The sequence below is a fragment of the Oncorhynchus keta genome, unplaced genomic scaffold, assembly GCF_023373465.1.
Source record: "Oncorhynchus keta strain PuntledgeMale-10-30-2019 unplaced genomic scaffold, Oket_V2 Un_scaffold_6615_pilon_pilon, whole genome shotgun sequence".
Lineage (NCBI taxonomy): Eukaryota > Metazoa > Chordata > Actinopteri > Salmoniformes > Salmonidae > Oncorhynchus > Oncorhynchus keta.
In genome coordinates this window covers 138241-145328 of record NW_026290988.1, presented here as the reverse complement: position 1 = coordinate 145328, position 7088 = coordinate 138241, and positions in this window count along the sequence as shown.

Sequence of the window (7088 nt, the reverse complement as noted above, 5' to 3'; positions counted from 1 at the left end):
AATGTTTCAGTTGAGTGCCTGTCCTTTCACATTCAAATACAAATGTTTCAGTTGGGTGCCTGTCCTTTCACATTCAAATACAAATGTTTCAGTTGAGTGCCTGTCCTTTCACATTCAAATACAAATGTTTCAGTTGGGTGCCTGTCCTTTCACATTCAAATACAAATGTTTCAGTTGAGTGCCTGTCCTTTCACATTCAAATACAAATGTTTCAGTTGGGTGCCTGTCCTTTCACATTCAAATACAAATGTTTCAGTTGAGTGCCTGTCCTTTCACATTCAAATACAAATGTTTCAGTTGAGTGCCTGTCCTTTCACATTCAAATACAAATGTTTCAGTTGAGTGCCTGTCCTTTCACATTCAAATACAAATGTTTAAGTTGGGTGCCTGTCCTTTCACATTAAAATACAAATGTTTCAGTTGAGTGCCTGTCCTTTCACATTCAAATACAAATGTTTCAGTTGGGTGCCTGTCCTTTCACATTCAAATACAAATGTTTCAGTTGAGTGCCTGTCCTTTCACATTCAAATACAAATGTTTCAGTTGAGGTGCCTGTCCTTTCACATTCAAATACAAATGTTTCAGTTGGGTGCCTGTCCTTTCACATTCAAATACAAATGTTTCAGTTGGGTGCCTGTCCTTTCACATTCAAATACAAATGTTTCAGTTGGGTGCCTGTCCTTTCACATTCAAATACAAATGTTTCAGTTGAGTGCCTGTCCTTTCACATTCAAATTCAAATGTTTCAGTTGAGTGCCTGTCCTTTCACATTCAAATGTTTCAGTTGGGTGCCTGTCCTTTCACATTCAAATACAAATGTTTCAGTTGAGTGCCTGTCCTTTCACATTCAAATTCAAATGTTTCAGTTGAGTGCCTGTCCTTTCACATTCAAATTCAAATGTTTCAGTTGAGTGCCTGTCCTTTCACATTCAAATTCAAATGTTTCAGTTGAGTGCCTGTCCTTTCACATTCAAATACAAATGTTTCAGTTGAGTGCCTGTCCTTTCACATTCAAATACAAATGTTTCAGTTGAGTGCCTGTCCTTTCACATTCAAATACAAATGTTTCAGTTGAGTGCCTGTCCTTTCACATTCAAATACAAATGTTTCAGTTGAGTGCCTGTCCTTTCACATTCAAATACAAATGTTTCAGTTGAGTGCCTGTCCTTTCACATTCAAATACAAATGTTTCAGTTGAGTGCCTGTCCTTTCACATTCAAATACAAATGTTTCAGTTGAGTGCCTGTCCTTTCACATTCAAATACAAATGTTTCAGTTGAGTGCCTGTCCTTTCATTCAAATACAAATGTTTCAGTTGAGTGCCTGTCCTTTCACATTCAAATACAAATGTTTCAGTTGGGTGCCTGTCCTTTCACATTCAAATTCAAATGTTTCAGTTGGGTGCCTGTCCTTTCACATTCAAATACAAATGTTTCAGTTGAGTGCCTGTCCTTTCACATTCAAATACAAATGTTTCAGTTGGGTGCCTGTCCTTTCACATTCAAATACAAATGTTTCAGTTGAGTGCCTGTCCTTTCACATTCAAATACAAATGTTTCAGTTGAGTGCCTGTCCTTTCACATTCAAATACAAATGTTTCAGTTGGGTGCCTGTCCTTTCACATTCAAATACAAATGTTTCAGTTGAGTGCCTGTCCTTTCACATTCAAATACAAATGTTTCAGTTGGGTGCCTGTCCTTTCACATTCAAATACAAATGTTTCACTTGGGTGCCTGTCCTTTCACATTCAAATACAAATGTTTCAGTTGGGTGCCTGTCCTTTCACATTCAAATACAAACGTTTCAGTTGAGTGCCTGTCCTTTCACATTCAAATACAAATGTTTCAGTTGAGTGCCTGTCCTTTCACATTCAAATACAAATGTTTCAGTTGGGTGCCTGTCCTTTCACATTCAAATACAAATGTTTCAGTTGAGTGCCTGTCCTTTCACATTCAAATACAAATGTTTCAGTTGGGTGCCTGTCCTTTCACATTCAAATACAAATGTTTCAGTTGGGTGCCTGTCCTTTCACATTCAAATTCAAATGTTTCAGTTGGGTGCCTGTCCTTTCACATTCAAATACAAATGTTTCAGTTGAGTGCCTGTCCTTTCACATTCAAATACAAATGTTTCAGTTGAGTGCCTGTCCTTTCACATTCAAATACAAATGTTTCAGTTGAGTGCCTGTCCTTTCACATTCAAATACAAATGTTTCAGTTGGGTGCCTGTACTTTCACATTCAAATACAAATGTTTCAGTTGAGTGCCTGTCCTTTCACATTCAAATACAAATGTTTCAGTTGGGTGCCTGTCCTTTCACATTGGGTGCCTGTCCTTTCACATTCAAATACAAATGTTTCAGTTGAGTGCCTGTCCTTTCACATTCAAATACAAATGTTTCAGTTGGGTGCCTGTCCTTTCACATTCAAATACAAATGTTTCAGTTGGGTGCCTGTCCTTTCACATTCAAATACAAATGTTTCAGTTGGGTGCCTGTCCTTTCACATTCAAATACAAATGTTTCAGTTGGGTGCCTGTCCTTTCACATTCAAATACAAATGTTTCAGTTGAGTGCCTGTCCTTTCACATTCAAATTCAAATGTTTCAGTTGTGTCCTGTCCTTTCACATTCAAATACAAATGTTTCAGTTGATGCCTGTCCTTTCACATTCAAATTCAAATGTTTCAGTTGAGTGCCTGTCCTTTCACATTCAAATTCAAATGTTTCAGTTGAGTGCCTGTCCTTTCACATTCAAATACAAATGTTTCAGTTGAGTGCCTGTCCTTTCACATTCAAATACAAATGTTTCAGTTGAGTGCCTGTCCTTTCACATTCAAATACAAATGTTTCAGTTGAGTGCCTGTCCTTTCACATTCAAATACAAATGTTTCAGTTGAGTGCCTGTCCTTTCACATTCAAATACAAATGTTTCAGTTGAGTGCCTGTCCTTTCACATTCAAATACAAATGTTTCAGTTGAGTGCCTGTCCTTTCACATTCAAATACAAATGTTTCAGTTGAGTGCCTGTCCTTTCACATTCAAATACAAATGTTTCAGTTGAGTGCCTGTCCTTTCACATTCAAATACAAATGTTTCAGTTGGGTGCCTGTCCTTTCACATTCAAATACAAATGTTTCAGTTGAGTGCCTGTCCTTTCACATTCAAATACAAATGTTTCAGTTGAGTGCCAGTCCTTTCACATTCAAATACAAATGTTTCAGTTGGGTGCCTGTCCTTTCACATTCAAATTCAAATGTTTCAGTTGGGTGCCTGTCCTTTCACATTCAAATACAAATGTTTCAGTTGAGTGCCTGTCCTTTCACATTCAAATACAAATGTTTCAGTTGAGTGCCTGTCCTTTCACATTCAAATACAAATGTTTCAGTTGGGTGCCTGTCCTTTCACATTAAAATACAAATGTTTCAGTTGAGTGCCTGTCCTTTCACATTCAAATTCAAATGTTTCAGTTGAGTGCCTGTCCTTTCACATTAAAATACAAATGTTTCAGTTGAGTGCCTGTCCTTTCACATTCAAATACAAATGTTTCAGTTGAGTGCCTGTCCTTTCACATTCAAATACAAATGTTTCAGTTGGGTGCCTGTCCTTTCACATTCAAATACAAATGTTTCAGTTGAGTGCCTGTCCTTTCACATTCAAATACAAATGTTTCAGTTGGGTGCCTGTCCTTTCACATTCAAATACAAATGTTTCAGTTGAGTGCCTGTCCTTTCACATTCAAATACAAATGTTTCAGTTGAGTGCCTGTCCTTTCACATTCAAATACAAATGTTTCAGTTGGGTGCCTGTCCTTTCACATTCAAATACAAATGTTTCAGTTGAGTGCCTGTCCTTTCACATTCAAATACAAATGTTTCAGTTGAGTGCCTGTCCTTTCACATTCAAATACAAATGTTTCAGTTGAGTGCCTGTCCTTTCACATTCAAATACAAATGTTTCAGTTGAGTGCCTGTCCTTTCACATTCAAATACAAATGTTTCAGTTGGGTGCCTGTCCTTTCACATTCAAATACAAATGTTTCAGTTGAGTGCCTGTCCTTTCACATTCAAATACAAATGTTTCAGTTGGGTGCCTGTCCTTTCACATTCAAATACAAATGTTTCAGTTGAGTGCCTGTCCTTTCACATTCAAATACAAATGTTTCAGTTGGGTGCCTGTCCTTTCACATTCAAATACAAATGTTTCAGTTGGGTGCCTGTCCTTTCACATTCAAATACAAATGTTTCAGTTGAGTGCCTGTCCTTTCACATTCAAATACAAATGTTTCAGTTGAGTGCCTGTCCTTTCACATTCAAATACAAATGTTTCAGTTGAGTGCCTGTCCTTTCACATTCAAATACAAATGTTTCAGTTGAGTGCCTGTCCTTTCACATTCAAATACAAATGTTTCAGTTGAGTGCCTGTCCTTTCACATTCAAATACAAATGTTTCAGTTGAGTGCCTGTCCTTTCACATTCAAATACAAATGTTTCAGTTGGGTGCCTGTCCTTTCACATTCAAATACAAATGTTTCAGTTGGGTGCCTGTCCTTTCACATTCAAATACAAATGTTTCAGTTGAGTGCCTGTCCTTTCACATTCAAATACAAATGTTTCAGTTGAGTGCCTGTCCTTTCACATTCAAATACAAATGTTTCAGTTGAGTGCCTGTCCTTTCACATTCAAATACAAATGTTTCAGTTGAGTGCCTGTCCTTTCACATTCAAATACAAATGTTTCAGTTGAGTGCCTGTCCTTTCACATTCAAATACAAATGTTTCAGTTGAGTGCCTGTCCTTTCACATTCAAATACAAATGTTTCAGTTGAGTGCCTGTCCTTTCACATTCAAATACAAATGTTTCAGTTGAGTGCCTGTCCTTTCACATTCAAATACAAATGTTTCAGTTGAGTGCCTGTCCTTTCACATTCAAATACAAATGTTTCAGTTGAGTGCCTGTCCTTTCACATTCAAATACAAATGTTTCAGTTGAGTGCCTGTCCTTTCACATTCAAATTCAAATGTTTCAGTTGGGTGCCTGTCCTTTCACATTCAAATACAAATGTTTCAGTTGGGTGCCTGTCCTTTCACATTCAAATACAAATGTTTCAGTTGAGTGCCTGTCCTTTCACATTCAAATTCAAATGTTTCAGTTGGGTGCCTGTCCTTTCACATTCAAATACAAATGTTTCAGTTGAGTGCCTGTCCTTTCACATTCAAATGTTTCAGTTGGGTGCCTGTCCTTTCACATTCAAATACAAATGTTTCAGTTGAGTGCCTGTCCTTTCACATTCAAATTCAAATGTTTCAGTTGAGTGCCTGTCCTTTCACATTCAAATACAAATGTTTCAGTTGAGTGCCTGTCCTTTCACATTCAAATACAAATGTTTCAGTTGAGTGCCTGTCCTTTCACATTCAAATACAAATGTTTCAGTTGAGTGCCTGTCCTTTCACATTCAAATACAAATGTTTCAGTTGAGTGCCTGTCCTTTCACATTCAAATACAAATGTTTCAGTTGAGTGCCTGTCCTTTCACATTCAAATTCAAATGTTTCAGTTGAGTGCCTGTCCTTTCACATTCAAATACACATGTTTCAGTTGAGTGCCTGTCCTTTCACATTCAAATACACATGTTTCAGTTGAGTGCCTGTCCTTTCACATTCAAATACAAATGTTTCAGTTGAGTGCCTGTCCTTTCACATTCAAATACAAATGTTTCAGTTGAGTGCCTGTCCTTTCACATTCAAATACAAATGTTTCAGTTGGGTGCCTGTCCTTTCACATTCAAATACAAATGTTTCAGTTGAGTGCCTGTCCTTTCACATTCAAATTCAAATGTTTCAGTTGGGTGCCTGTCCTTTCACATTCAAATACAAATGTTTCAGTTGGGGTTCCTGCATGAATCCCCAACAACTAAGGAGGTTCCTCGATGAACCCCACCTCCTATGGGGTTCTAGGAAGAACCTTTTTGGGGGCCATTTTCAGTGCCAAGAACTCTAAGTTCTTCAAATAACTTTTAGGATCTTTTCAAAGAACCCTTGTTAAAAACCCTTCATTTGTTAGAGTGTATCTTATTGGCACCAGCGGAGAGTTGGCAGAGAACATGGGCCATATCTCCAGTTGAGTGTCATATTCACTGTCTTTATCATTCGGGTCACTCTGCCACTTCCGTTTGCTTCTGGACAATCATTTCCTTTCCAGGTTAGATGGACGTCATATTGTATTTCAGGCTCTCCTTTTCGTAGGACGATGATATGGATCAGACAACGTCGGGTTTATTGATCTGTTTGTCAGCAGAGTAGGCTACCCTGAAATTGTTGTAGTATCATTTAAAAAAATATGTGCACGCACTTGGGTGACCCGTACCAGTAAAACATTACATCTTGTTTCACCTCTGATGCTATCTGATGTGAGGGCAATGTTCTGGCATTCTACAACTACATGGTTTCATCAACCAGGTTACTGACATGGTTTCATCAACCAGGTTACTGACATGGTTTCATCAAACAGGTTACTGACATGGTTACTGACATGGTTTCATCAAACAGGTTACTGACATGGTTACTGACATGGTTTCATCAACCAGGTTACTGACATGGTTTCATCAACCAGGTTACTGACATGGTTTCATCAACCAGGTTACTGACATGGTTTCATCAACCAGGTTACTGACATGGTTTCATCAACCAGGTTACTGACATGGTTTCATCAACCAGGTTACTGACATGGTTTCATCAACCAGGTTACTGACATGGTTTCATCAACCAGGTTACTGACATGGTTTCATCAACCAGGTTACTGACATGGTTTCATCAACCAGGTTACTGACATGGTTACTGACATGGTTTCATCAACCAGGTTACTGACATGGTTTCATCAACCAGGTTACTGACATGGTTTCATCAACCAGGTTACTGACATGGTTTCATCAACCAGGTTACTGACATGGTTTCATCAACCAGGTTACTGACATGGTTTCATCAACCAGGTTACTGACATGGTTTCATCAACCAGGTTACTGACATGGTTTCATCAACCAGGTTACTGACATGGTTTCATCAGTCAGGTTACTGACATGGTTTCATCAACCAGGT